General features: G+C 42.2%; 1 protein-coding gene across 1 annotated transcript in view; it reads right to left on the bottom strand.

Annotated features, from left to right (window-relative positions):
- Nucleotides 1–19,957, bottom strand: part of SULF1 (sulfatase 1) — a 175,987-nt gene that overhangs the window by 135,191 nt on the left and 20,839 nt on the right. Inside the window, exon 2 of the mRNA XM_023533291.1 lies at nt 5,061–5,155. The gene's annotated coding sequence lies outside the window, so the exon portion shown is untranslated. The remainder of the gene's footprint in view (nt 1–5,060; nt 5,156–19,957) is intronic.

Here is a 19,957-nt window from a genome sequence, read left to right as displayed (position 1 = left end):
AAATAATTATTCTATCTCATAGGCCCTGCAAGCCTAACTGCCTTTCATTTAAAAATTAGGGGGGCAGAAATCACTGAAGTAATGTTAGAATCTGCCTCCCAAAAAGGCTCCTTCAAAATGGGCCTCTTTCCATTTTGATAGCCACAAGCCACTGCAGCTTTCAACATAGTTGTCACATATAGGTCACCACTCCCCTTCAGCCTGGATGACCAAGCAAAATTCCCTAGCAATTTGAGAACAAAATCATAAAACAAGTATGAATTCCCACTGTAATCAATTTTATTTCCATACGTTTCTGTAGTCTGCGAGAGAGAGAAGGACTTTGCCCCTGAATATATACACACCCGAAAACCAGTGGTTTTTCAAAATCGAATACTGAGTTTTGCAAATTCTCTAAACAGCAGATGCCAATGTCAAAAGCCTACAGTGTTCCTGTTCTATTATAAATACTCACAGCAAAAATATTCTAATTAAAAAAAAAAAATACCCCTCGGTCAATGACTTACTTGTTTTAAGCCCTATTAATGCAGTAACAACAGAATCTTAATCACAGGAACTGACCTTATCACCTAATTATTCCAGGGATGACTTCCTAGAAAATCTAACCTCTATGTGTAATTGCGATGCTCTCTCGTGAAATCTAAGTGGACAAATGAGGTTAAATGAGGACACCATAGAGAGAAAAAGCGCCTAAAATTGAATATATCTGCCACCAGTGGTTCTAGAAACTCAAGATCAACACAGCTCAAATGCTTTCTCTGTAAGCAGAATTAATCAGTCCTAAAAATGCCATAACATAATACAAGACAGTATTTTTTTCAGGAAGTGACAACTTTCTCCTTAGAAACATATTCCCTCTTCACCTCAGATTGCCGTTCGAAATGATCTTGCAAAAAAGGGCACCGATTGAAAACATCTGGCCTGACACCAAGTTGTACAGCTGCATTCTGCTTCTAGAAATTCACTGTGTCGTAAGAATCTGGACAATTTTTCTATACTAAACGGTGGCTTAGCGATCTTCAACAAATGCAGTACACCCAGTGTAGGCCATTCACACTGGGTGGGATGATTCTGCCCTTTGTGTCTGTTCTGACGATGTCTCGGGGGGAAATCCTAATGTGAGAAGGGTCCTTGGGCCCTTCCTAAAAAGTGTTACTACAAAGTAATCTCTTTGTAACACTTACAGATCTGGGCACAGAACAAGACCATGTGTGTGACCTGATTTCATTTCACTGACTGTCCCAGTAAAGAATGACATCATCCCATTCTTTTTTCTTGCTCTTCACTGTGACTGCTCGGGTCCCCCCACCCCCACACTCCTCATAATTAAACTACTCCCTCCCTCCCTCCCACTCTCCACCCTCATCTCCAGGGGAATAGCTATTTTCCTCTTAACTTCCTGCCTGAACGTATCACTGGGGCAAGAGCAAAGGGATTTCCTCGGGTGGGTCAACATCCCTGGAGTTTGCTTCCTCGCCGTACTAGACAAAGCACTATTCTGTTGGCAGCCAAAGCGTACTGAGAGGGCCGTCTGCGGGACAGGTCTCAGTCAGATGAGAACGGAGAGGTGCCAGCTGAGAGAGGCACAGCCTGACGAGCCCAGTGCTTCTCCTCCTATTGGAGCTTGGTGTTTTCTTTAAACACAAAACTGGTTAGCTTTGCAGATGTATTGTCTGCACAGACCCATTTAACTGTGTCCATACGTGCATGCAGGTAGTATGTTTGTGCCCAGTGATGCTTACTCTATCACTAAGATTTGTACTGCAGACTCTCATGTAAAACGTTCAGTTTCAGAGGGATGAAAGATGATGCAAGAGACACTAGTTTAAACACTGGCATTAGATTGTAACCCAATAGGATAGCTGTATCAAGGAAGGTATCGATTGTGTGCGGGGTATTTTTTTTTTTTTTTGAGTATTATCTTTCACAGGAAAAAAGCAAAATTAACTTATAGGTCCCGCATCAACTTATACGTCTCATATCCATTTGCGTGAATTTAAACTATGAACTATACAGACAATGTAGAAATTGTAAACTGTCTTGCCATAAAATTAAGTGAAAAAAAATGAATAAAATTGTACATTCTTTAAGTTTCCCATTATGTAAAATATTAGGTAGCACCTATGAAACTGGGGCTTTTGTAGGTCAAAAATAGTCGAATAGCAGCAGTTTTCTATGATTTCACATAGCATATATTCATATAGAAAAGGCTTGTAGACTTGGGTTAAGCGTGCGTGGTTTTTTGGACTCTTAAAAAAAATCTCATGTTAGGTAGCTAATTTACTGTTTTTACAACAAATACATTTTAACTAACTTTAGGGTTCTGTGAAATAAAATGTGAAGGGTAAGAGTGATCGCTAAGTAAGAGTCTGCTTCTCGGCACCTAAAATCAGCTCTTTTTATTCTGCGCTAAACTTTCAATATTCACTGGTTACCAAGACAAGGATAATTTTAGCGTTTTTAGGGTCCACATTGGTAACTGATTCCTTGACAAGATGTAGTTTACTATTATAGTCTATGGACTATTTTTTTTTTAAATCACTGAAATTGAAATTAACGCATTGAGTATAACTTAAATAATTAAAGTAACATAAAAAAATAAAATGCCAGGGAAGCACAGCTAAGGCAGGCTTATAATAAAATTTTCCATCCCGAATAGGCATCAATAGGCCTTAATTTCCTTACAAACAACATAGTCACTGTTCTAAGTTATCCCATTTGTGTGCACCAAACTTCATCTGACAGGGTAGTGTTTGAGTCCAGAAGGTATAATAACAGCCATTCAGATTTTGGCAGGTGTATTTCAAGTTGAAAACTAGGTTCCACAAAAAACAGCAGTCTGTTCTGCAGGTGTGAACATTTTCGACAAGAACCCTCTACGTCTCCCCCAAGCCATGAAATTTAATTGTCCTTTTGGTGTCTTATTATATGTGATTACAACCTATCTCTCCTTGGAACAAGAGGGAATCTTCTGGCAATCCAACAGGCAGGAGATGCTTGGGCAGCTTCTGAGATTTGCTTATAACATCTCCTGGTTCTGCTTTTCACGTTATGTATTTTGGAGGTGAAGCCAAGTTCAATGAACTGCAGTTGCAGGTAAGCAGTTTTTAAAGCTGGAAAAATATTAAATGAAAGAACTTTATACCCAGAGGACGAGAGCAGAGAGGCAATCAAAAACGCACAGGGCAGCATTTTGAAACCCGAAGTCCCAGTAAAGTGGTCCTTATTGTATAAACCTGGCTGTCTGAGCACACACTGAAAGGACCAATTTCTTTCTACAACATTTACCAGATGGGAGGATTGTGGACCTATGAATACAGATGTGGTGGTGGGAGGTAACTGGGCTACCTATCTAATCCAACTCAAATGATAGAGGAGGAGGGCAGAGATCTCTGAAGCTGGCAGCTGGTCAGACTTTGAATTTTCTAGTGCTAAGCCAGAAAAAGAGGTCTGGAGCCTGTTCTCATAGGGGGTTCACAGGTTTTTAAGAAATAAGTGTTAGGTGTGTTAAATTCGAGCAAGTGATTCTAGCTAGATCCAACATTAGAGTACACACATTTTTATTTTCTCATAATAAGGACATGCTGAGAAATGAAAAAGATATAATGCTTAAAGTGGTAAAATTACCCATCAGAGGGGAAAGAGTGTGAAACAAAAAGTTATTGACCAGGCAGTAAATAACATGGCATCCCAGAAAAGTGGCCTCTCCGTACACAAGAGAAACTAGGACAGATGGCTTTGAAAAATCTGGTCTTCAGTGACTTCTTGGGAAGATGTAGGGTGAGCTCCAGTATTAAGGGTTTTCCATCCTCTTCTACGGTTAATTTTGAATGGTATGATACAGAAGGCCAGCTTCTGTCTTTCCTACAGAAAAAATGATGCATTGGGCTAGAGGTTCATAAAGAAAAAGTATGGAAAACCGACCCCAGAAGATGAAAAACTCTTAAGAAGTCATAGTTCTACTGTTTATTGAACTTATTTCTAAACCACTATCTTTTTTAGTTTCTGTTTTGGAATATTTCCCTCTCCTGTTTAGAATTTTGAAGTAGGGAGACCTAAACTTCAACTTGTCTTCTCTTGTGGCTGCCCAGCTTCTGGATACATTACTGGTGATTCTCCAGTCTCCCATATACGTCCAGCCATTTCGTGTCTTCACTCGCCATTTGTAGTACGAAGGAAAAGTGTTTAAATTCATAACCATTAGAATAAATTTTTAATTTATACTAAATTGGATAAAGCCTCTAAAGACAAATCTGAAATTCAGGCCAGACCTGTTTGAAGATTTTTTCGTCGTTTTGTTTTGTTGTATGAGGTTCATGAACTGTTTGGTGATTAGAGGACTTTTCCCAAACCAACCTGGGCCAACACGAGGCTTAGAATGAATCAAACGAGGGGCAGATTTTGAAGAGCTGCAATTCGAAATCAAGAAGAACCCAACAGTTTCCATCGCATTAGTTTCGGTCGGGGGTGGAAGGAAACAATTTTCAATATTGACATTTGAGAAAAGACTCATGGGGTGTAAACTCACATGATTCCACATCCCTAAGAATGTTTTTGCAACCACGGTTGTATTGCCAAGGGGAGTCTGTAATTCTCTTCGGCCCCATAACACTCTTGGCACTAATGTTTATATGGCCAAGGCAAGAAACTGTGAAGGCAATCTGTGAACAAGTCAGGTGACACCTGTACAGTTTTCACTTCTGATGGATGACTAGGCATACTTGGCCTGCCATTCACTGTCCCTCTAATTCTCCTAAGCTTACTGAACAGCTCATGACATGTTAGTACAGTTATATGATTCTCCAGATGGCCATTTTTCAGATGGCTCTTGCATCATTACCAAATGCTAATTTCATAAAATGGCTCCGCCACATTCAAGGACCCTTTTGGCTCTCGGCCAAGAAGGATGAGACCACAGGAAGGAACAGGGCAATCAACTCCTCAAAGTTCTTACAATTCCCCATCCATGAAATATTCCCCCCTTCAAGTGACATGGAGTGCTCAGGTTTAATTAGCGCCTTGGTTCCGTTACTCAAGAGATAAATATTTGATATGAATACCTTTGAAGATTTTCTGCAATTACTCTGTCTTGGAAAACTTGCATGTCATTTGCCAAATTCTCCTTCTTCAGATGATGGTGGGTGGCCGTCGGCACCTACAATGAGGGAAAGCAAATGAGCCGTCAGTTGCGTTTTATCAGAGATTTCTCTTATCCTTTCACAGCCTCAAAGGAGCACATTATTAGGAGTAAGAGACTCCAAATTTCACCTAGGCCAATTTTCTTACAACATTCGCAAGAGACTCGGAAGCACCGTGGGTAATTCAGTCCTGTAGAAGCTTCCATTTGACTCTCTATCAAGAGAAAGACTTTCTATCAGATTCATTTCTTATTATTCGTTGACTGGATTTTGTAAAAACAATAAAAAAGAGTTTCTTTTTAAACGTTTGCAAAGTGCTTCAGGTTTAAAAGCTGAGTGACGTCTTATTCTAGGTTATGAGATCTCTTTTAACGGAAGTGTATGCTGAATCGTAAAATCTTCTAAAGTTGCTGCAAGCTATTATTTGATGAGTTGCAATTTGCTTCTACTCTGCCCTTATGACAGTTGAAAAATATAAGCGACTAAAATCAATTTAGATACTTGAAAAGGAGAAAACACCTAATTTAATGCATTAAGTATTTGATGAAGCAACTCTGTAGCCGTGAATAGCACTTTTTAACGTATACTTGTTACACATAAATGTGGATGTGATACACAAGATAGAAGCGGAAATATATGTCTTATAAGGAAATATAAGACTAGGAAAATGACAAACACTAATAACTCAAAATTTCCTTTACATTTATAAATATTTCTTGTGCCTATGTAGATATTAAAGCATTTCATTTGGAGCGTTCTGACCTCTGCACTGGTGAGGACAGTGCGTGTTGGTCTACGCAGAGGGCTCTCAGAAGTAATGGGTGGAGATTATTGACCTCAGCACAATAGATATGGAATCTTTTCTCGCTCTGAACTGACCCTGGTGACTCAGGTTAAATGTGGGCAGTTCCAGGTTCTTCCCTCTGTTCTAGAAGCTTCCGTCCTACATAGAGATTGCTACAGCAGAGGCTCCTGGGAGCTGGCCTCTTCCTCCCACATAGTCCTTATCACAGCTCTTTCCATTCCGGGCAGAAGCTTGACTCCTCCACCCCTTACGCCACCCTCTGTCACCTGGCACACCCAGCCCAGCGGGCTTTGTGATCACCACTCCCTGTGCTTCTCTCTTGGGAATTGATGAGTTCTAGGAGAACTTTTATCTTCTCTATTTCCACGTCTCTGACATTACAAATTATGATCACACAGACACCTATATGTTCCAGGAGGATAGACAAATGTTTACATTTATAGTTAAGCATGGCTTCTCTGTGACCTACTGAAGTAAAAGTTTACGTGTGAATGTGAGGCCATAAGCATCTATCTGGCTGTGGTCGTGCTGGCACAGCCTAATGTTAAAATAACAACCTCCTCCCTATGATTATTCTGAATCTTCTACAGAAAGCAGCAGAATTAGATGCTTGAATTCCAGGCAACAGCGGTCACTGGCCATGTGACCTTGAACGAGTTATTTCATTTCTCTGTTCCTCAGTATCCTCCTCTGAAAAATGGCGATTAAAAACAGTATCTAACCCACAGGGTTAACGCGAGGATTCCATGCAAACTAAACACTGGCGATCATTGTTACTTGGGTTGATTTTTTTTTTCTTTTCTTTTTTTTTTTAGCCAGTAATAAGGATAAAACTTGCCTGGCAGTGGTAATTTACAATCAAAAGACATTTTCATGGAATGAGACTAGAGTTTTCATTAATTTTATAAATAGAGACTTTGACTTGTCATCATTAAAATGAGAATGGATGGGAGAATAATGTAATAATGTAATTGTTATAGGCTGTTAAAGAACGAACAGAGGCAGCCCAAAGAACTGCTTAATACACGTATGCTCGTATGAGCCAGAGACATCCTGCCAGCTGCATGAGGTGTGTTTGCCAGAACAGAACAAGGTGATCGGATGACTGAGCCATCATCAGTTCTCGGCCCATGATCTCGACCCCAGAAGATGTCTTGCCTGGATCCTTTCCTCCTTTACACCTGCCGACGTGTGATAATTCATTATAAATGGGCATAGTACTAAATGCACAATAGAAATTTTGTATTAAAATAGTTCTTTTCTTTATAATTTCATTAAGGAACACTTGGTTGAAACAAGTTCTTTAGTTCGGCAAAACAGCATCATCATCTGGCAAATAAAATTAATATTATTAAGTGGAATATTATTGGTTTATGGCTTTGTTTATATCTAATTAGCCGTTTATTTTAGATTTTCAATAAAATAAATATAATGATATTCCTGTGGATTTATAGTTCTACAAATATAATTCAAGTAATTTATATCTAGGTTTTTTGAGTACTTATCTCAGTAACAGTTCAGTAGATAATAATGCAAGTCAATATTGGGGGCTCCACGGTCCATTGATCGCATTGGGAGATGCTGGAGAGCACCTATCAGCCTGGCTTCTTTGGGGTCCCACCCACGAGACCTTCCCCAAGCTGTTCTTCTTTATCTAGAAAAGTCTACCGCTTTTCCCTCCGCATATTCAAATTCTAAGCACCTCTCTGGGATCAGCTGAAGTCTCGTTCCCCGACGATCCCAATTTTCATCCATCTCTCACTAGAACTCCCACAGCATTTAAAATGCGTGCCCCACGACGCGGCCTGGAGTCACGCCGTCTCCGCTGCTGTCACCGCTGCCCGCACGGTGAATGCCTCGTCTCTCCAGGCAGGTCTTGAGATTGTTCCTCAGCACGAGGGGTGCTCCTTGGGCTTTGTCTGCATCTTATGCTCTCATCACAATGTGGCCCCAGTAACTGCCACGCGTTGACTGAGCATCACGGTATAATCGGGACCTGAGTCATTTGGTGATCCTTGGTTTGTTTTGCAGTTTATTCAAGTTTTGGCCAAAAATATTTAATCTGAGACCCTGGGTAGTTCCTGAAGCGAAGACATATTGTTGGCCCATAGCCCTGAAGCTGGGCCACACAAACTTGGATGGATCAGGAGACCACTGGCCCAGCTCTGGGTCATTTTGTCCTTTCTTTTTTTTAAGATCTATGATATTCTCTGTAAGCAATGACTCAGCACAAGACTCAGAAATGTGGTGGGTGTGTGTGCGTTTTCAGGGTGGGAGGGGGAAGGGGGGAGAGAGAGAGAGCTCATATGAGTCTCAGTCTCTCTGTTGGTAAAATAGAATATAAGACTGGAAGCCCTCCAATATCCCTCCTGCTCTAAAATTCTAGAAAATGTTGGCACATATGCCCATTAATTTGACGTTAACATTCACAGATCACTGTGTCGTGTGCCAGAATTTCACCTGCTGATAATATGGCGGGAAGTTAAGCCTGATAGTTTAAGAGCTGTATTTTAAAGGTTTGGTTTGGCTTCTCTCTCTCTGAATCAGTGTTATGGCACTTAGCACTTGCAAATCCACGCTCTAAAGCAAGTAGATGACTGAGCTTAACTCTCTTGGCTTTCTCAGTTGTTCAGAAACTGAGTTGCATTTCCTGGCTCTCAAACTTCATAAACTCATCAGATTTTGCTGCAGAGAAATGTCACTAAAATTAACAGTCCTCAGTGGCAAACACTAGCACCATTCAGAGTAAAATGCTGAAACAGTAACTGATATTTTTAAACTGTGAATTGGAGGCATTTTTCTATACTGTATACATATTATACATTCGGATAAATGTGTGAGGCAAAAGTTTATTTTTCTTAGGCAGTTGTCCTTTAATTGTCTCCTAAAAGTAGCTTTAATCTTGTTGGAGAAGTGCATACTGTCCTAGCCCCCTTCACTTTGGAAACTAGTGGTCAGTTCCAAACCGCTTTCCTTCAGGAGTTGTTGGAAGGCCTAAAATGTCCTCGTTAGAAAACTCGCACCGAACAACACAGATCTTGCCATCGTGGATGGTGCTTGTGGGACTATTACTTCCTGCACAGTGACATGAGACCAGAAAACATGTGAGCAGGAACCAAGCCCAAGAGAGAGTTGGGGAGCTTCCAGCTTTCCGTGGAGCCCAGAAATGAAGCAAAGTGCAGAAATATTCTGAACTCAGGTGTCTGGGGGGCTGCACGGCTGTACCCTACCCACTCTTCAAACACTGGGTGGGGAGCACAGTGGCACAGGCGGCACTCAGCCTGAAGGAAATCGTTATGTCGGCGAACCCCAAAAGCCTGTGAGGTTGTAGCACTTGCTTCTGAAGCCAAGACTTTAAACCTAAGTGGAATGGCCAGCACCAAATATGGAAGCTCAGTATGTTCTTCATACTTTCAATTGTACTAATGAGGATTCACCAAGTATTTCTTGCTCCTTCTTTAAATAATCAACGTTTCCATGATGCAATCTCATTTCTTCTAAAGTATTATATTTGACGATTATTTTATAGAACTGAGATAGTAAGTTCTTTTTTGGGACTTTTCAGTTTTTTGTTTTATGAAGGAAACAAGCATTTTAGAAAAAAATAGAAACCTTTTTCATCATTTCAAAAGCCAAAGATAATTTCTGAAGTTTGGGGAATTTCAAAGTGAGCTACCAGAAGCCTATGGAATTCAGATGATAACCAAATACTATCTTTCTCTTTTTTTCTCCCTTTTTATCCAACTACTGTCTTTCTATGATAGTGGTGACAGTGATGAATGGTGAAACTATTATTTACAGGTAGAAACAAGTTCTTAAATCTGTTTTTAAATGTGTTGATATAGTTTACCTCTCAGAAAGAAATATTATACGATGTTTCAAAACTAGCCACGAGGTCTGGGGCTAAGCTCCTTTTTTGTAATAAATGGTATTTGCTCTGCTGTATTTACGTGCAGTAAAAACTCTGAACTCCAGGAAAGCCAATAGAGAAGCTTTGCCATAGCAGATTAAGTGCTGAGCAGAGATTGGCTAAAAGGGTATAAGGGAACTCAGGTTATCACATAATCAGACAAGAAAGACTTAAGAAGGCATGGCTTCCTGTCTGCTAATCAGATTGTTCTCTATTCATTCACTCTAAATGTCAAAAATTCTTCCACTTGTCACCTTTTAAAAATTCATAAATGTTACCCACCCCTCCTTTCCAATTTTGCACCATTCAAGACTATGAGAAAAACTTCCTGCTCACAATGAAGAAGGAGGAAATGGTTGTAGGCTACGTAACGGTCAAGAAATCACCTCCTTTGTTTTAGTCTCTTGGCGAGTCCTCCAATTCAAGGGGAGTGGGAAAGCCCCACTGAGGAAAGGACTGCTTCTTGATGAATACTCGTTCTCTGTGAATGTGTGTTCTTTTCCAAGTATTCTACCAGCCCACAGATCTCTGTCCTACTCTCTGCTCACTTCTGAAGGCTCAGAGGAAGTCAAGATTACTCTTTTTTGAGTACACAGCTACTGGCAAGACCCCCCAGGCTCGGCCTTCCTCTTGAAAAGTTAATGGGAAGATAATCTATTGACAGCAGGGATTCAAGATGAAAGCTCAGAGCCCAATGCGTCCAGAGATTGACATTTCTTGGGGGCATGGAGCATAATAGGAAGAGCCCAGACTTCGTTTCTCTTGAAAATTTCCAAGAAAAACCTGGCAATTTTACATTTCTTTGATGAACTCCTTTTGATTTTTACTCAGTCTTGCAATCTAACCTCTTGTTGATATCTCAACTCCATATGTCCCAATTAACACAATTTTCTTCTATAAACTTGTACCTTCCCTTGTTTCACACGTTTCCATTATAGCTACCCAGTTGCCCAAGCCCCAAACTATTATTATACACGTTTCCTTTTTCTATATTCCGTTCATTCAGTCCCCAAAATGAGAATGTTTTACCTTCTAAATATCTCTGGATCTGTGCCCTAGTGTCCCTGGCACTGCTCAGGACCTCAGCATTTCTCACTTGCACGCTATAACCGTCCTTTATCTGGTCTCCTAGTTTATAGCATTATCACCCCCTGGCCTTTGCCTAACCCATACGCCAGACCGGATACTACATGATCTACATAAAATCTTCCTAAAACATGGATCACATCTATTCTCCCTCCACCTTCTCAGCCCCATTCAAAGTCCTCCCTCATCTCCCCATTGATTAAAGAGTGGTTCCGGAAGGGCCGGGCCTGGGCGAGTTCAGGAGTTTGCGCTACAATGCTTCCACCACTGAGATGGGTGTGCGACCACCAAGCAAGCGAACAAACAACATAGTCTACTGAACCAAACGATGTTCAGTGATGCAGCTGACTTACATTTCAGGCCAAGCCTTTTATATTGATGTGAACCTATAAGAAAATGTTTTGTGGATGAGCATGTCTATGTATGAGTTAATAGAGCAATAGATCCAAACACCTCAGTACGAAGCATCACCTCAGTATGAAGCATCAGAATATCCAAGATCCGGCCCCTGGCTAAACCTCCAGCCCCCCTAGAATCAACACTAGCACCAATTGAAACCAGTTCCTGTCTCCAGGCTTTCTCACACCTTCTGCTCTCCCCAAAGCTTTCATTCGGAACTGTCCTTCCACACTCCTGCTGGCTTTTAAAAGGCACACAATCAACATCATCTTTGTGAAAGTTCCTTTTTTGACTTTCACCAGGAGAGACAATCACTCTGGCCTCAATTCTGTCACTTAGTCTTGAACACACTGCTATTTTTGCAAGTATTATGCTGTTAAGAAAATTATCCGCTATTTTGATCTGTCTCTTCAGACTATGAACCCTTCCAGGGCAGAATAACAATCTTATTCACCTTTGAATCACTACTAGTGCTTAGCATAGCATGCAATACATAGTAGACACTCAATAAACAAAGGACTTGAATCAAAGATGAAAAATAGAATAAATGGAAAACCCTAAAATCGACTGAAACACTGCTGTTTTCAGATACTGTGCTGGATATTTTACACATTATTTCCTTTTAATTCTTTCAGGAATCCTCTCCTTGGGGTGAATAGTACTGGTCTTCTAGTTGTGAAACCTGAGGCTGAAAATCTTAAAGATCTGTAACCAGGTGATGGCAATAACGGTCCTCAAATCGGATCCCATCAGCATTTGTGTTCCTTCTACGATGACTGAGTGTGCCTTTGAGGCTAACGTTGAGGTTATGTGGCCGAGGTTATGTGGCCGATCTTGATAATTAAATTAGCTAGAGTAAAGAAGTTAGTGTTGACAGATCGCTTTTAAATTTAGGGGTAAAAGCAACTAGGATCCAGCCTCATTTTCAACTTTTCTCGTGCCCTAGAATTTCTTTGAAGCCACAGAGCAGTCTAAGTGGAAATGTCATTTAAAGAGACTTTTAAACATAGACACAATTTTTTATGTTTCCCATGTTTGGTGGATAAATAATGAATAAATAGCTCTACTTCATTCTGGTCCAATTTGGATGAGGTGTTTGGATTTATTACTACCATGTAAAATACTGAGCGTTAGATAGATACAAGTGTACAAATTTTAAAAAATACGCACACGCTTATACATACACGTTGTATGTGGTTTGCCATCTGTTTATTTAAAGAGAAAGACAATCAAGCTCAGTAGATTAATCATAGCACTTATGTCACTAAAAGTGAGAGGTCTTGCTTTTCTACATCATTACCAAATCATATTTCTTAGTTTCCTTACCTGAAATAAAGATAATAATTTTCTATATATCATCATGCACAAATTATAATCGTGGTTTTATAAATGCAAATTATACGACTATCCCAAACAGCACTTTATTTTCTTGGCTTGTTCAATTAGCAAATCACACTTTCTGAGTGTGCAAAATCATATCTTTCTCAGTATTATTTCAGAGTTTTAAATTCTCCTTTTGTTGAAAAACAATTTCTCAAAGCAGTGAGCATCACCCCTGAGAAAAACACTGGGTTGATTCAGTATTCTTCACAGAAATGTAAAAACAGAGCTTTGGGTTTTGCCAGTCTGTGTTCCTCCACTATTTAGAAGCCTGAGCTCTGCAGTGAAAACCTTAACAATTCACAGGTCCGCTACAGTCACAGTGTTTTACAGGGTTTACAGCAGCTGCTGCAAGTTTCAAGCCTACACCGAAAGATGGCATTCATTTCAAGAGTGGGAAAGCAGCTTCCAACAGCTAGATTTGTCTGAAATTGTGAACACGACGGCAGAGAAACCGAAGGTCGAAGTGTTTGCTCCTAACCAGCCAGGTGAACAGCCAAGGTCGCACTCCAGGGTGAGGTGTGCGTGCGGACCAGTCTCCAGGACCAGGGCTCAGTGAAAGCGGCCGATTCCCCGCACCTCGCCTGGGCGCTGTATTGTTGGAGTGAATTCTCACCAGAAACCACTTCCCCCTCCTGCGATGTTTGGGAGGTACCCAACTGGGTGGAGAACTTTGGCCAGAAACTCACTTTCCATCATCTAACAATCTGACTGAGGAAAACGGCTCCCGTGCGAATAAATCCCACGAAATGGATTAGGGCAGCAAAGAAAAGTTTGTTTCCTTCCTTCTTAAAAGAAAGAAAAAGCCGAGCATCATACTTACGAGAGCCGCCTTCAGCACCTCCGGAGGACCAGCTCTGGGCGCTGGGAGCCCGCAGGGGCGCGGAGATAAGGTGGCAGCGGGACCTCCTTCCTCCTGGAGGCGGGAGTCATTGTCCCTTATCTCTCCCCTGACCTCCCGGCGCGGGAGCCGCCAAGGCTCGGCCTCTGACCCTCGCTGCCCTCCCTCCCGGCCTCCCGGCCTCCGGGCCTCAGCCTGGGGTTTCCTATTCGCCGCTGCGGCCGCCCGGCCTGACACCGGCCCGCAGTTTCATTAGGGACCGTCTGCCAAGTGCTTGCAAGACGAAGAGGGTTATATAAGCCCGGGGATTATTATCATCACACACCCCCATAGAACCAAGGCTGCCAGACAAACAAAAGGCACTTCCAAGAAGAGGAGGAGCAGAGGCAGAAGTTACACTGGGGGTGAATTTCGGGACACCGCTGAACTGACTGGAAGAAAAAAAAAAAAAAAAAAGGCAACTCGATCCGTGCATGCAAACCTCGGCGAACAAACAGGGAGCTGCCGCTGGCCGGCCGGCGGCGGGGGAGGGCTCCCGGGGGGCGGGAGGGGGGTCAGGGTTTGCAGGCGTGCGGTCCCGCCCCCCTCCCCGGCACCCCGCACAGTAGCCGCCTGTGGCAGGGCCGAGTGCATGAGGATGTGGTGTTTGGAAAGGCGGGCGTTCCAGAGCCCAAGTGCTTGGTAAACACTGATGCGTCTTAGAGCCGGACCAGGTGCTCCTGCCCGCTTCTCTTTACGCCCGGTCTCTTGTTTTCTTAGTGCTGGTTTGTGGGGAGTTCCCCGAGCCAGCGCCAGCCCTCTGTCTGTCGTCTTTGCTCTCTTCCCAGTGGGAGCAGTAAACGCAGGCGGAGGGTTCTTGACATCAGACCTGAGGGCATCTCTGCTACCCTCGGTCCCCGACTTTGGACCTCCTGTTTTCTTTAGGTTGTTATTATCCTGCCCTGTTCCCGGCACTGCTCCCCAGCACGTAAGGAACTTCCTCATCCTGGCATTCAATGCTTCCATTGGTCTCCACACTAATTTTCCGCTGCGTCACCTACCCCAGCACGTTAGAATATGAGGCAGCCCCTAAAAAGGCCCTGCGGTTCCCCCACTTCCCACCCTTCTATCCTCCCCTCCTCTGCCCGGAATGTCTTCACTCCCATTTCCTCGCAGTTTAGTTCAAACCCCATCTTTCCCACAAAAGCCTTCCCAAGTATCCCCCTTTTCTCCCTGGCGACTCTGCTTTTCTGTCGTAATTCCCAACGTGTTGTCTGGCTTCTCGGCGGTTCTCCCAGGTGGCCTAGGACAGGGGCCTGCCTAAAGCAGGCACTTAAGGCGTGTTTGCTGAATGGAACTGACAGCTGCCCGATCTTACCTGGCCCATCAGTCTTGGAGTGAAAAGCGGTCCCATGCGACCTCCATGGGCTCAGGTGAAAGCCGCAGTATTGATATCGGAGCTGCGCAATAGGCTTATGGGAGTTTGTGGTATCCTTTTTCTTTTGTGTGTGTTTGGAAATTTTCATAAATTAAAAAAAAAAAAAAAGAAAGCTTTATAAAGCGTGGCAGGGAGCGTCTAAGCTTTGAGTCAGCTTCCTTGAGGACGTAGGATCTTGACAGTAACCTATAAAGTGGGTCTTAACTTAATAAAATGCCAGGAAAATTCCCAAAGGTGAGATTTTTCAGAAATCACAGACTTCTGGGATGCATTTTCCCGAGGCGGGGCGGGGCGGGGCGGGGGGCGCCTCCACTGTTGAAAGAATGCAGGCTTATCACAACAGCAGCTCAACAGATGAACAACAGCGTCTCTGCTGAGTTGTTTTATGATGCGGGGTGAAATATCAGACGTGAGCTATCAGGTACTGAATTTCTCGTGGCTTAGTATTAAAGCGTTCTTACTGACATTTCCCCAGTTTTTCTTTGATGAAAGCAACGTGCTTGAAATTCCAACAGTGGAGGTTGGATCGACCATGGTGTCATTTAAGAGACTCGGGGTGTGTCTACACTGTGTGTGCTCTCCAAGGCATACAGAATGTTCAGCGACTTAGAAGAATTTTCCCGCCTCCACTAATTTGGAACAATAAAAACAATCAGGTTTTAAAGAGGAATTTTAGCTGCAAGGTCTTGAGGTTTGGGCTTCGGGAATGACAGAGGTCTCACTGCAAGTTAGGAGTTCAAGTACAGGATCTTCCCTCATTTTGTTCAGCTCAAGTTGGAGACATAACCTTCAGTTTCTGTTACCTTTTCCGGGTCCCCCTGGGTTTCAAGCACTGGCTAGAGTCTTCACATGTATTCTTAACCTAGCAATAGTCCTACAGGAGAGCTGTTTTTATCTTTCCTTTACAGATGGGAGAACTGGCCATACAGACTAGGAAGTGACAGAAGTAGAATTTGAACCTAAATCTATCTGTCCCCATAATCTATGATTTTTTCCCCCATTCTGCTGAAAGCTGGAAGGAACATTGGATAGTAGCTCAACTGCTGGTTTTCAAACTGGGTTCCAAGGAACCCTAGGCGTCCAAGGGAACGCTTCAGAAATCTTGGAAGGGAGTGACTATGAGGGGGAAGGAGCAAATGTGAGGGGAAAGCCGGGTCAATTGAGCTTGGGCTCCATTTATTGGGTTCGAACAAGGAAGCTTCATTTCTGTTTTATAGAGTGACTTTAGATTTCATTTGAAACAAGGGTTTTGCTACTAAGAAAATTGTTTAAATACTCTTGATCTATTTTAACTTCCTCACTAAAACGGTACAGAAGTTGGGGTCTGGAGAGATTAAACTTGCTCAAGATTTTAAAACAGGCCCGGTATTAACTTCACATGCCCAAGCTCTGCCTGGAACTACAGGCCTCCCTTCTCTTCACTTGTTAATTCTCAGGGGAAGTGAGAAGTAGTCTGACCTGATTGTTTCCTGACAGTATTTTTTTTGAAAAATGGAAGGCAGAAATATCTTCATTTTGGCAAGCTAGACCATCTTCTGGCCTTTGGCTGTGGTTCTGAAGTTGGTCAACATTCACCTGCTGACAAATTAAAATCAAGTGAAGAGTTAAATACGTCATTTGTCTGGATGATTTAGGGCTCTCTTCCTTTTTTCATTAAAGGCAAAGTGAGTGGCAAAGGGTATTTCTGCATGAGTCAATCCAGCTAATTCCATAGCCTTGGCCTGTGAGTACTCTTGTTACAAAACTGCTTATGTCCTCACGTTTATCGATCTCATCAAAAGTGACTTTTTACATGAGACAATAGGTGTGGCAGAGACAAGTACAGCCAAGGAACCTGAGCACCCCGTAAGCCGATATAGTTTGTATGGATGACTGGCTTGTATGGCCTAAGATTTCACGGGCTGCCTTGACATCTTGAGCTTCACAGGGCCCCAAAGGCCTGTTGAGTTCCCCAGCTTTTACTCGATGTTCCCTCCTCCCCCCAAATGGGAGAAGCTCCCCATCTGGATAGTTTCTCTACAGCTGGAACAGCTGCACTTCACCTGGTCTTCATCCTAATTGGTTTTACTTCCCCGCCAGCCCACACAGTCATTGAAACAAGCCCATCACATCCTCCCCTGAGAACCCGGGCACACCTCACCCTCTTGTTACTACAAAGCCTGCCGCACCACAGCCCCTTCGTCCACTCTATTCCTGAATTCAACCTTTGTGTGGCCCTACGTGGCAGGTAGTATAGATGTGACCAATAAACTGTTGATTTCATGTGCCCAGTGTCGGATGTCCTGTGTTTGGTCATCCCAGACCCCTCAGGCAATGAAGTGACAAGGAGACAGTCAAAACGATGACCAGACATAAATACTAATACTACATGGAATTTCAGAGAACTAGTACCAAGTATCACCACCTCCTTTGTAGTTTTGCTAAGAGTCAGGCTGTTCGCAAATAGAAATGAATTTCGACTGAAACGGTGTCAGCCAGAACTGACCTTTATTAATTGCAAGGTCCCTAAGCTTTCCCATCTGCTCTTTTTAATTTTTATCATTACGCCAGGAGATTTTTGAAAGCAAAGCATGGTTCTCTTTCTGAGATGGTTTAACTATCGTCACGCCTAAAGGCAAAGGAATACAAAACTGACTCTTCCATGGCCGTCTTTTAAATCTTTACTAACCACATTCTTTCAGTTAAAGGGAGCAGAAAGAATTCTCCTCATTTCCACAGACAAGATATAACAAACGCGTCTTTTTATTCCATCTGAAAAATCCCAGCATTAATGTATTTTCAAATTTTCAGCCCTCTAAACAAAGCTTTAGATGTAATTTCTTTTCCTATTCGTGAGATTTGCCATAGGAAGGTCATGTTTGTACTAGATTCTGGCTTGAAATTAATCTTCTTTTCTCCTCAGCATTTCTATAGAATCTGGGCACTTCATTATTTCATCATTCCGAATATTAAATGCTTGTCATTCTCAAACAATGATCTAATCGTCCCTTAATGGGTGGGGGAACTAAGTTGTGGAACTTGAGAATCATTGCCAGAACATACATCACTCTGAAGATTGTGGCTATCCAGCGAATTGCTTTTCTCCACCTTCTTAAGGCTACAAAAAAATTGTAAATTCTGTCACAAGCAGTACGGATGGCATCTCCAACACTTGCACGTATGGCATCCTCCAATCCTTAGAAACTATCAGTTACATGTTCATTTTCATTAAACCATGTGAGAGAAGCTTTATGGGGTAAATAAATATATTCGAACTCCGCAACCGATCTCTACACTGAGGCTGCGCCATAGTCACTTCCTCTTTTCTGGACCGTGCCTCATACAGATCAAAATATATTCTTAGTTCGGCTGAACAAGGGTTCGTGTAAACCACATCTGTTGGTCATCAAACGTCTGTTTTAGGAGTGGGGAATTCTTTTTCAGAGATAGATTCTGTCTGTAACGTCTATGGCAACAAATAGTCCTTATTACATTTCACGTTTTACCAACATATATACAGTACTCGCTTTTATGTGACTATAGGATCCAAGCAAAACCCTGCACCCCCACTTCAAAGGATTCCTCACTTGACTAATTCTAAAGAGTAAATTGATTTTCTCATCATTTGTTGTGTTTGACAATAGAAAGGCTGATGCAGCAACATTGCTAAAATGACAGCTCGTTTCTCTTCAAGGGGAAGGAATTTGTGTTAATATCCTTAATGACTGGCATCTTTGTGAGAAATGTGAAATCGTTTATCCTTCGCAATAACCTGACTAGGATTTAAAAAGTACTTCGTGCTCACAACGGAAGTCATCTGTCAGGAAAAATTATTTAGACTGATGCAAATTAACTGAATAAATTGGCTTCCTAATTATGGTGTGTATATTCAAGTGTGTTAAAATCGGTTTGAACTGAAGAAGAATTTGGAAAGGATCTTTCAAGAAGTGATCTGACGTTCTGTTGGAGGAAAAGATAACACATTTACTTAATAAATTCCTTTCACATTTCCTAAGAGTTTCTGGGAGTGATTTAAGAAGCAAGGATACATTAAACGAGGGAAAACATGAAGAAAGCGCGTGTTATGTCTTGCTAACTTGGAACTGTGGTGATAATGCCCTACAGAAAACTCAGCAGTAAGTTCATAGTAATGCCCTAGATTCTAAATAACCAGTAGTGTTTCCACGGGGTCGTTTAACCCGTCCAGGGCTGGCTTGGTCATGAGCCCCCGGCACCAGTCTGGGAGATGGACACTTAAGGCCAGCTGTTCACAAGCAATGTCCAGACCAGTCTGTGTTTTGTGGCAGATCCGCCCCTAGCAGGCACTGTGTTGTACACCAGTTCACAAGTGTTTATTGGGTTCTCAGTCTTCTCTGGCTCGCCAACTTCACAGCAAACTTTCCTTTAGCAATTTACCCAAAAGCCTAGGAAATTGTGAGAAGCACATTACCAGATTTGGAAATTAATTAGTCTGTGGGAAAAAGGTGTGAATCGTATAGCAAAATGTAAACTTGCTCCATGTAATTAATGACTGGGTTTTACCGCTTAGCATTGACATAGGACTTTCTCTTGAGAGACAGCATTGGTTGTTGGAGACAAACTGAATTGGGTTCAAACCCTAGCTCTTTGGTGTGTAATTGTTTTCAGTCTGGTTCCTTCACTTATAACTAGAATGACAAGCACAGGAATAGCAAAGCCTGAAGGTGAATGGCAGTGTCCAGCGTGTGGTGGGTATTCAGCGTCATTCGGTTTCCCCTTCCTTTTCTGTAAGTCTTTTAGGGCATTCACGCCCTAAGCATGAGTTCAAGATTATTTGTACTGACTGCGTAAAAAAACGTATTCCTCTTTTTGGTGAGCATAAGCTGAAGGGTGACCCTGACAACTGTTGCCTAGGTTTCTGTGTTTAAATATAAATATTAACTGATATAAAAGAAAAGCAATAGGAATCTTTAAAAAGATGGTAATTGATAATTATTAACAATAACCTGAATGTTATTATTGC

This window comes from Pteropus vampyrus, unplaced genomic scaffold, assembly GCF_000151845.1.
Source record: "Pteropus vampyrus isolate Shadow unplaced genomic scaffold, Pvam_2.0 Scaffold99, whole genome shotgun sequence".
NCBI classification, from domain to species: domain Eukaryota; kingdom Metazoa; phylum Chordata; class Mammalia; order Chiroptera; family Pteropodidae; genus Pteropus; species Pteropus vampyrus.
Note: the sequence above shows the minus strand (reverse complement) of the source record. Positions and strands in the feature narration are given on the sequence as shown.